Source organism: Mesoplodon mirus (genome assembly GCF_964341445.2).
Source record: "Mesoplodon mirus genome assembly, chromosome: 11".
Classification (NCBI taxonomy): Eukaryota; Metazoa; Chordata; class Mammalia; order Artiodactyla; family Ziphiidae; genus Mesoplodon; species Mesoplodon mirus.
This window is the reverse complement of record NC_138987.1, coordinates 53,017,756-53,029,291: the sequence shown is the minus strand read 5'-3', so window position 1 is coordinate 53,029,291 and position 11,536 is coordinate 53,017,756. Positions and strand designations below refer to the sequence as shown.

Here is an 11,536-nt window from a genome sequence, read left to right as displayed (position 1 = left end):
ACCATAATTCAAAAAGATACATGTACCAAAATGTTCATTGCAGCTCTATTTACTATAGCCAGGACATGGAAACAACCTAAGTGTCCATCAACAGATGAATGGATAAAGAAGATGTGGCACATATATACAGTGGAATATTACTCAGCCATAAAAAGGAATGAAATTGAGTTATTTGTAGTGAGGTGGATGGACCTAGAATCTGTCATACAGAGTGAAGTAAGTCAGAAAGAGAAAAACAAATACCATATGCTAACACATATATAAGGAATTTAGAAAAGCAGTTCTGATGAACCTAGTGGCAGGGCAGGAATAAAGACGCAGACACAGAGAACAGACTTGAGGGCTGGGGGCGAGGGGAGAGGGAAGGGGAAGCTGGGATGAAGTGAGAGAGTAACATTGACACATATACACTACCAAATGTAAAATAGATAGCTAGTGGGAAGCTGCTGCATAGCACAAGGAGATCAACTCGATATTTTGTGGCAACCTAGAGGGACGGGATAGGGAGGGTGGGAGGGAGAGGGACTGGATATGGGGATATATGTATACATACAGCTGATTCACTTTGTTATACAGCAGAAACTAACACAACTTTGTAAAGCATGTATACTCCAATAAAGATGTGGAAACGTTTTTTTTAATAAAAAAATAACAATTATAGTTTTCTCTTTTGCAAATGCTATCATTTGATCTTTGATTAATTTTTATGAGAGAACATTTCCCCCAAAACAAATATGTAAAGAGATTTTTACATAAGTTTTTACATAAAAGAAGAATGTTGTACCAGAAGTCACTATCTGGAGCTTTACTCCTAGAGGTTGGATTCTCCTGGGTGAGGACGTGCATATATACCTAACAAAGCTACATTCTCATTCAGTCAGATGGCTCATAACAGTGCTTGTTGATCTGGTTACATCACATAATTCTTTAAACAAAGTTTTCAGTGATTGTCTTAGTCATCCTTTATCACATTCTTTATAATGTACTGTTATAAACTCCTCTATATCATTATTTCTTCAAATATCCCAAACACAGTAGAGCCCATCTAAATTCCCAAAGCTCATATCCAAAACTATACATTGTAAAACTCCCAAGACTTTGAAAACAGACAAGGCTGCCGTGCATATATTCCTATATGCTCCTTTCGCAATTATTTACCAAGTCCTTACTGAGGGACAGGCACTGTGCCAGGAGCTGTTGTTCGGAAAGTGTTACGGCACTGTTCCCAGGGCTCACTGTGTGAGACAGGCACTGAGCTGACCAAACACGCTGAACAGTATGGGGCTGTCAGAGAAAGGAGGAGGGGGCACGGCAGCCAGCCTAGTCTGGGTGAATGCCGCAGGGAGGTACCCAGTCGGTGGGGGGTCCCGAGAAAGTGGGGAGGAAAGTCATCCCAGGCAGGGTTCAGGGTGGCTAGAAGAGCGCAACGCGCACGGAAAGGGAGGAAGGGGCAGACGACCCGAAAAGGTGCGAGCGGTAAGGTTAGATGTGACTGAGACTTGGAAGAACCAAGTCTGCGGGGTGGCCCGGGGGCAGAGCTTCATCACTCGGGTCTGTTGGCTGGACAACGGCGTGGGCGGGGTGGGGGGGAAGGGGCCGCAAGGACCCGCTGGTAGAAGAGGAGTAGACACCGACGGCAGGAAGAGTAGTCAGGAGCGTGAAGAAATTGTCCGGAAGAGAAACTATAAGGTTAAAGAGTCACTGACTTTAAAAAACAGCGTGAAAGGTGTTTTAGAGGTAAAATAAAAGATTTGACGACCCAACGGAGAAGGAACTGACAATGGCACGCACGTTCAGTAACGCACGCTCCAACATATTCTTGAATGAATCATCACATGTCACTATCTAACCATCAAGTGGATCCGGATCAAGTTTAATTTTTTTGATGTGGGAATTAAGACACGGGGATATGCCTAGGCTTGATGAGTCACGTGGGAAACCTCTCCAAGGCCTTTTACAAGTGCCCACCCGGAGGGAAGAAAGAGGTGGGCTTACAAGTTATGGCCACTTCAGCCTCCTCTCAAGACGTAATTCAGGCGGGCAACGCTGCTGGGTGAAAATTCAATACACAGCCAAACAACATATCAACACTCTTTTCAATATCAGATTACCATAAAGATAGGATAGCAAATGCCGCGCAAACCCCCCTCACGTCCCGGTCCCCAAGACCCTTCTTCATTGTCTTCAGCAGTTTAGCCCGTACAGCCGCCAAAGCAGGGCGGACTCCAGCGTGCCACGCACGGCGCATGCGCACGACCCGAGATTTGGGAGGAGAGCTGAGGCTCTGAGGATGTTTCCCAGAAGCCCGGGCCACTCGCTACCGTCCTCCCTCTCGCTCGCAGGCCGCGTGACGTGACTCCGCCCGTCACGTTCCTCTGTCGCAAACGGTGGTTTGCCAGCGCCCCCTTGCGGTCCGGTTGAGCGCTGCGGCCGTGCATGCAGGGCCAGAGCGAGCTAGTAGGGAAAGCGCGGAGGGTCTCGCCGCCGCCGCCGCCGCCGCCGCCGCCGCCGCCGCCGCCGCCGTAGCGCGCCGACCTGTGGTGGCGCGGCAGAGTGGATAGGAGCGGAGCGGGGGGTGAGGGGGAAGAGGACGCGCGGAGCGGGGAGGGAGGAGGCCAGACGAGGCGGGGGGAGGGGGAGCAGCGGTGGCGCAAGCCGCGCGGAGCCGCGCAGCTCGGGTCCGCTCCCTGCTCCGCCGCCGCCACCCGCCCCAGGCAGCAGAGCCGGCGCCCCAGCGGCCCCCGGAACACCTCAAAGCGGACGAAGGAGTCCATGTTGGGGAACTTGGCGGCGGCGTGACGGGGACCTAGGGACCTGCAGTGGGGCCGCCGCCGCCGGATCCAGCGCCTCGACCTTAGTCTAAGGTAAACACGGGCCGACCCCGGGGGTGAACGGGCGCGGGCAGCTGTCGGGGCGGGGTGGGGGTTACGGGCCGGCGCAGAGCCGGTGAGCGGGCCCGGGGCGAAGGGAGGGGGGACAAAGTTTCGGAATCCGCGCGGCCCAGGCGGCGTTGTGCGCACGGAGGAAAGTTGAAGCCGCTTCTCGAAGCGGGGAAAGCTGCGGCGGGGAGGGCCCCCCCTTCCCTCTCGCCATCCCACGAGGGCGGCCCCGTTTCGGCCGCCGCCGCCTCGCTGTCGGTACCCCGTCCCATTTCCTCCTTGTGGCCTACCCGCCTCCCGCCGCCTCCGCCGGCGCAGCCCGTACCCGCCCGGGGGTCCTGGAGGAGTGGGTTGAGGCTAGAGGCTCAGCTACAGGGGTCGCCACACGTCCACCCCCTCCCTCCGGGGAAACGTGTCCTTCTGGGCTTCCGGGCGCTCCCTGACTCCCGCGCCCGCTTGACTTGGGAGACTTTGCTTTTGTCAATAGCGTCCAAGCCCGCTTGTGAAACCAAACTTTACTGCGCCGTGACCTCTCGGAGTGCGCGACTAGGGAAGTGCCGGCGCTTCTGAGCATCCGCGTTTACCCCATGCCCTGAATTTCAAACTCTTCTCCCACCGCCGATTTTTAAACCAATTTCCTGGACTGACAACAAAAGGGCCGGGAGATCTAAACTTAGTTGCACCAGTCGCCCCTCCTCAGATACTAGGAATTTTGAACCGTTGAAGTCAAATCTTAGAGATGGCTGGCCGTCTTGCTCCCCATTTTGGAAAATTGTTCAAAAGTAAGCGCCTGATTTAGAGTAGTTGATTAAAACATTCAGACTCGAATGCGGAATTTTAAAATATCCTCAAAGTATTTCTGTACAGCATTACATAAAGTGTCTACGAGGTGAGCGTTTTTCATTCATTTTGGATTGCATTTTAACATTTTTGTCATACTACTAGTGAACTAAGATTTTTAGGCAAAACTGACCAAAAAGTTTTTAATGTAATGCTTTGGCTAGTAGATACTGTTCTAAAATTTTCCCAATTTGGGAAATTCACTGAATATTGGAAAGAGCATGTTTAATAGATGCATTTCTTTTATTTTAAAAGAGAAGCTAATTCATACATATGACCACTTATCTCAGTAGCAAGGTATTGAAGTACATTCTTAAATAACTGGTGGTTTTTGTGTTTTATTGGTATTAAAATTTTGATATGTAATCAAGTCTTTTTCCAGACTGTTGCTTTCTCTTTCCTGTTTCTTTGGCAGTTGGCTTAATCATTTCACTTTTTTTGCTCTTGGCTAAGAGCTTCAGTAAAAAGTTTGTGGGACTTTTGTTTTTGTTGTTTAATTTACTGGGCAGAAGAGATGAAACTGTCTTTGGATTTCTTTTGTCTTATACTATCCTATCAAAGATAATCTGAATTTACTTTGTATTTTGTTTATACATTATGAAGGTTTTTTTTTTAATTAGCAATTCTTATTGTAACTGCATTTTTTCGCTGTATTATTTTTTGGTGCTTGCAAGTATAGTAATAATCATTCCATTTTACATTCAGATAGTGACCTTTTTGCCTAAGAATTTGAGTACATCTTAAGTGTTTGGCTGGGTAAGATTTGGATGTCTGCTTACTCTAAGTGTATGCATGCTGTAAAGACACTCTTCACTATGTTAAGGGGGAAAAGAACTGTGGAAGAAAATGGAAAATTGTTCCTAAATATGCTGCCTGAAACATATGTCATGGAGAAATTTTTAAGGGAAATTTTTTTGTATGCCTTTAGGCAGTGGTAATGGGGTCCTTGGGTTAAGATGGAAACTTTTCAGAGATCATTCAGCTTCCCCATAATTCTTTGGGCACTAACCAGTACTTTGAGCAATTTTCTTTAAAAGCTGTGCTGTTAATCAGAGATAGGATGAATCAGTGCTGTTACATGATGTTGATTCATCAGTAGCATCTTTTAGTAATAAGAGAGTGCAGAATTATCCTACTCATCTACCTAATACTGAACTTTTTTTTAGTTTCATCAGTGAGAAATAGTTGTAAAACCTTAGTAAGGAGAGTGGCAGGCAGAAAAGTAATAAAGAGTCAGCCCTAGAATAATTTTCATTGTAACTTCCTTTTAGTAAGCTCTGCCATCACTTACCCTTGTCTTTTAGTGATGTAAATTGGATCTTACCTTGCCCAGTGAAATAATCTTTTTTTAAAAAATTAATTTATTTTATTTTTGGCTGCGTTGGCTTTTCATTGCTGCTCACAGGCTTTCTCTAGTTGTGGTGAGCAGGAGCTACTCTTAATTGCGGTTGTGTGGGCTTCTCAATGCGGTGGCTTCTCTTGTTGCGGGGCACAGGCTCTAGGCGCGCGGGCTTCAGTAGTTGTGGCACGCGGGCTCAGTAGTTGTGGCTTGCGGGCTCTAGAGCGCAGGCGCAGTAGTTGTGGCCCACGGGCTTGGTTGCTCCGCGGCATGTGGGATCTTCCCAGACCAGGGCTCAAGCCCACATCCCCTGCATTGGCAGGCGGATTCTTAACCACTGCGCCACCAGGGAAGCCCCAGTGAAATAATCTTAATTGTATCCTCTGTCCTGAAGAGTAAGTTAATAGCTTTGTATCTTATCTTGCACCCGAGTGCTAACTTTTAGTAGCACTGACTAGAGCCTAGAGTTAAAATACCCTTTGTCATTTTATTGCTGTTCCCAAGACTCATCTTTGCATTGTTGTGGTCCTCGCTTTTCTTATTTAAAGCCGTGGCTTTGTAATTCCTAGTACTTAAGCACATAAAAGTTCAATATAAAATGTAAAAACAGCATTGTCATATCTCACAAAATAATGTCCTAAAAGGTTTCACCATGATCTTTCTTCACCTAGAATCTTTAACACTCAACAGCCAGAGTGATCCTGATAAAATATATCAGATCATGTCACTTCTCTTCTCAAATGGCTTCCCTTCTCAGTAGTAGTAAAATCCATAATCCTTATTATGGTCTCCCAGGCTCTGAGCCTTTTGAGTCTCTTCATCCTCTCTGACTTCATTACTTCACTCTTTCTGTAGCCACACTTCTACTCTACTACTGAGGTGTTCTTTGACTACTCCATAAAACACAGGCCCTCCTCCCACATTTCTTAGCCCTTTTTAAGCCAGATTTTTCTCCATAGCACTTAACACTTTCCAAGATACTGTAGAATTTACTAATTTAAGTTTATTATATTTTTTTCTTTACTCAAATGCAAGTTCTATGAGAATGGGGTTTGTCAGTTTGGGTCACTGTTTTGTCCCCAAACACTGAACAATGTCTGACGCACAGTAGATACTTAACAAATACATAATGAATTAACATGCTTTCAGCTAGAAAACATTAAAAATAGTAATTGTGGTTTGAAACTTGAGACTGTGCAAGTCTCATTCTTTTGCATAAACTGCTAATATAACTTGGAAAAAAGAGATGCTAAAATGGAATCACAGTGGCCTCTAACATTAAAAAAAAAAAAAAAGTTTGTTGGAGGAATGTGAGCTCCCAGAGAATGCTGTGAAGGTCAGAGAGGAGGTGAGTGTGGTGTTACAGAAACCAAAGGAAGAGAGTATTTCAAGGGGAGAGTAGTCAGTAGTCAAGTGATGATGAGAGTTGAATAAGGTGAGAGCTGAAAGATTTTTCTTTGGGGAAATCCCCTGCCGGTCCAGTGGTTAGCCCTCTATGCTCTCACTGCTGAGGGCCCGGGTTCGATCCCTGGTCCGGGAGCTAAAGTCCCACAAGCTGCGTGGCGCGGCCAAAAAAAAAAAGATTTTTGTTTACGTTTAACAACATGGAGCTCATTGGGTTTTTGAACAAGCAGGATAGTAAGCTTATTTTTAAACCGATGCTCCAGTAATTGCGTGACTAGATCTAAGAGTACTGGGATCAAAGATGAAGAAATTATCTACTCACATTACAGAAGAGACCTAACGTTTATCAGATATTTACTGTGTGCCAAACACTCTGTTCTAGACATTTTGGATGAATTTTCATTTGATCTTTTCAGCCCCCTTGCAGTATTGGTTGTATTTAATCCATTTTACAGAAAGGAGTCTGAGGCTCTGGAGAAGTTAAGAAGTCAGATGACTTGCTAAGTGTCAGAGCACTTGCTAAGAATTTATACCCAAGTCCATCTGACTCTTTGGCCTTTAGTTAGTCGTTACGTCAGTTGACCTCCCAAACTCTGCATCAGTGTTGTCTAGTAGTAGAACTTGCTGTGATGATGGAAGTGTTCTGTATCTCTGCTGCCCAGTATAGTAGCTGATAGTAACTGTAGTAGATAGTGGCTGTTGAACACTTGAAATGTAGCCAGTGCAGTCAGGGAACAGAATAGTGGTACTGTGTTGGACAGTGCAGATATAGATCAAAAGAATCCCATGAATAATAAAGCAGAGTCTTTTCTTATTAGAGATGGAAACACATATTCCTCATTTGAAAGGAGTACTGTTTTGCTTATATTCTAGTTTTAGATGCTGTAAATGAATATTTATAAATAATCTTCTTTTCCTTTTTTTTTTATAAACAATCTAAAACTTTCAGAAAAGTTCCAAGTGCAATGCAAAGAACTTTTCCCCCAAAGCTATTTGAGAGTAAGTTGCAGATGCAGTCTTATCACCCCAAACAAAGACAAGGACTTTCTTTCTGTTACATAAACAATATTAAAATTAGGAAATTAACCTTGTTGTATTACTACCATATAACTCTCAAACCTCATCCAAGTTTTGCCAGTTTTCACAGTAATTTCCTCTATAACAAAATGATCCAGTTCAGAATTTTGTGTTATATTCATTTAATTGTAATGTCATTCAACCTAGAACAATTCCTTAGCCTTTTATTGATTTTCATGACCTTGACACTTGGAAAGATTACAGGTCAGTTTTGTTGTAAAATTTCTCTCGATTTGGATTTGCCTGATACTTCTTCATGATTGGATTCAGATTGTGCATTTTTTGGTAGGAGTATCACAGTGATGATACTGTTTTCTCATGGCATCCTATCAGATGGCATAATAACAGTTTCTGTTTGTTCCCTTACTGATGATGTGCACTTTGATCACTTAATTAAGGCGAAGTCTCCCAAGCTTCTTCACTGGCAAGTTTTTTTCCTGTCTTAGTAATTAATAAGTACTTTGTGGGGAAGTATTTTGAGACTATATTAAGCCCATTCCTTATCAAACTTGCTATTTGTTCATTCTCAAATTGTCCCAGCTTTGGCCAGGGACCAAAAGCCCCTTCAAGCTAGTTTCTGTGTTCTTTTGACTTGCTTTGAGCACTTCCTTACTTTTTGACACAAGAAAATGTTCCAGGCTCACCTTAAACTTTCCTTGCCACAGCCCTGGAATCAACCATTTCTCCAAGGAGTGGTTTCTTTTAGTGGAGAAAGGAATTTAGAAACCAAGATTTGAGAGCTGTTTTTATGTCTCCATCTATATGTAAAAAACCATGATTTGGTACCAGTTTCTCCAATTTCAATACACAGTGTTTGCTTTAGTTTTCTCCTTCTCAAAATTTGTAACTCTTTTCTCTTAAAAGGAATAGCCTAGCTCACATTATCATCCTTAGTGTATTTACTTACATGATCAATCCCTGGTATGTAAACAGTTTCCCATTGCCACTGCTGCTTTCTCCCCCGTCTTGCATAACATTTTCACTCTACTTTGGCTCTGACACCTTGTGCCAGGATGCATTCCTCATTCCAGGCTTCTCTTATACCTCATGCAGAGCATCTTGCCATTCTGCTTGAGTTCTAGTACCTCACTCTGGGTTCTTTCACCATCCCTCATGAGGACACCTTGGTCACAGAGTTGGGTTCCAACACATCCAGGAAGAATAGCAGCATACAGACATGTTCTTTTAAGGATTATAGTTACTTGTTTTTACAAAAGATTATTATACCAAAAGTTATAGTGAAAATTAATGACCAGATATGTTCTCAACTTTTAATTTAACCCCCCTTGAGATTCTCACATCTCTTAGTGATAAGACTGATCTTCCTCCTTATTTTTCCTTTTACCTTAGAGTTCTCAGATATACTTTTTTTTTTTTTTTTTTTTTTTTTTTTTGCGGCCATGGCTCACGGGCCCAGCTGCTCCGTGGCATGTGGGATCTTCCCGGACCGGGGCACGAACCCGTGTCCCCTGCATCGGCAGGCGGACTCTCAACCACTGCGCCACCAGGGAAGCCCTAGTTGTACTTTTGAGAGAGTCTTCTTAATGTAATTTTAGTAGTAAGGTAAAAATTAGTTGAGTTCTTTTGTATATAGGTTTTGGAGTCAATCAGACCTGGCTTTGAATGCTGATTGTCCCATATAGTACTGATTTTCACCTTTCCTAGGTGACTTAATCAATGTCCCAGTTTCCTCACCTATTTTAATTTTAAGTAACATTTACCTGAGTCCAGTGGTAATAGCAGCTAACTCCATCTCTATCTTTCATCGCCTTAAGTTAGCTCTATTTAGTGAGTGATTTTCAAGCCTTTTTAGCAGTGTTCTAGTATTGAATCTCGGTGGTGTTTTAATTTTTAGAATGTACTGTGGTATGTGTTTTGAGGGTTAAATGTGCAAAGGTGTGCCAGAGTATTCAGTTCATTTCCTGATATAAAGTAGGCATTCTCTCTACCTTTAGTTCTGTGCTCCAGGTTTGTTGATAGCTATGTGTCTGTTAGGTCTGGGGATGAAACATGGCCTTTGCTGTTGGGGAGCTTAGTCCTAATCAGGCCTTCTTTATTGCTCCCCAGTGTTGTTTGTATTTTTTCCTAACTAGTTTTCCATAGCTTCCTCGCTTTCCCCCCTTTCTGCTGCTGGCTTATTTTCAAAACTCCCAGTTTAAACATCTTAGAAACTACTCTCAAAATAGATAAGTTCTCTGAGAGAGAGGTGGACTTTTCCTTAGTGATTCTCTACTTTTTACAAAACACAATTTAAGTCCTACCTTGGACTTAAACTTTAAGTCCCTTTACATTCTGGCCCATAATTATGTCTTTGCCCTTATCTTCTATTAGTGTCCTAAATGAATTCTTTCTGACTAAATTAGTCCTGTAAAGTGACCTGTACCTCACATTTGGCACTTAGCATATGCTATTTTGTTGTACATCTTTTGTATCCTATTTTTGCACTTCCACTTTTTGAAAGGACATAGTATCTTAATCTGTCTTTGTAGTCCAATGCCAGGCCCAATACCCTAACCATAGTAGTAGTTCAGCAGCTTAAAGTAAACAAAAACAAATATAAACAGCAAAAAGAGCAGCCACAGCAACATTGCTTTGAATATTCTCTGGGATCAGTGAAACAGCTTACAAATGATACATGATTTGTTAACATAAATATTTTGTATGCCTGGATGGCCTGTCAAGAAAATTGTTTCTTTAAACTACTGTTCTAACTGGGAATAAAATATTAATAACTTAAAATTTTGTAAGCTATCATTCACCTGAAAATCTTATCATAGAAAAGGCTTCTTCAGGGGCTTCCCTGGTGGTGCAGTGGTTAAGAATCTGCCTGCCAATGCAGGGGACACAGATTTGAGCCCTGGTCTGGGAAGATCCCACATGCAGCGGAGCACCTAAGCCCATGCACCATGACTCCTGAGCCTGTGCTCTAGAGCCCTCGAGCCACAACTACTGAAGCCCGCACGCCTAGAGCCTGTGCTCCGCAAGAGAAGCCACCGCAGTGAGAAGCCCGCACGCTGCAACGAAGAGTAGCCCCCGCTCACCACAACTAGAGAAAGCCCGCATGCAGCAACAAAGACCCAATGCAGCCAAAAATAAATAAATGAATTAATTTATTAGGGGGGAAAAAAGGCTACAGATAGGACAGATTTAATGATTTAGGCCATATTTCTTTAGGAACTGTTGTACATGTCCAGTTACTTGGACATAAACATGAGTAATATGAGGAAGATGCATGAAACAAAATATCTTTATTGTTTCAAAACTGCTACAGAATTAGATAAAACTGAAACAGAACATGAAGTAGAAACAAATTCAATCAAGCCCTTAAAAGAAGTTTATAGTATGTTTCATATTAATACAGCCATTCCAACTTTCTGTGATTATTGCTTGCATGATGTAATTTTTCCCATGCTTTTATTTCCGTACTTTTATTTACTATGTCCTTATGTTTAAAGTGAGTGTCGTCGTCCCCCCCCCACCCCGCCCGCCGCCATGATATCACGATTCCCTCCTGGCTGTTCCTAAAGGCAGCCATGGAGCTCAATAAAATTTACTTTCCTGGAAAAAGAAAATAAAGTGAATTTCTTGCAGACAACATGTCAGTTTTTTTAACAATCCAATCTATCTCTTAATTGATATATTTAGATTATTTGCATTTAATGTAATTATTGATATGGTATGCTCCTTTGTTCCCCATTTACTGCCTTTTTTTTCATTCTCATCCTAGGGCTTTATTTTATTTTATTTTTTTAACATATACATATATCTATTCTTTTTCAGAGTCTTTTCCCATATAGGTTATTTAGAGAGTATTGAGTAGAGTTCCTTGTGCTATACAGTAGGCCTTTGTTGATTATCTGTTTTATATACAGTAGTATGTATATGTTAACCCCAACTTCCTAATTTATCCTTTCCCCACCCCCAACCTTTCCCCTTTGGTAACCATAAGTTTGTTTTCTGAGTCTGTGAGTCTGTTTCTGCTTTGTAAATGAGTTCA

At 42.9% G+C, this 11,536-nt stretch overlaps 1 protein-coding gene across 6 annotated transcripts in view; it reads left to right on the top strand.

The window, feature by feature from the left end:
* Positions 1–2,642: 2,642 nt before the first annotated feature.
* SCAF11 (SR-related CTD associated factor 11) overlaps positions 2,643–11,536 on the top strand; it is a 75,194-nt gene continuing 66,300 nt past the window's right edge. For all 6 annotated transcript variants that reach the window (XM_082634716.1, XM_082634720.1, XM_082634718.1 and 3 more), the window contains exon 1: positions 2,643–2,864. The gene's annotated coding sequence lies outside the window, so the exon portion shown is untranslated. The remainder of the gene's footprint in view (positions 2,865–11,536) is intronic.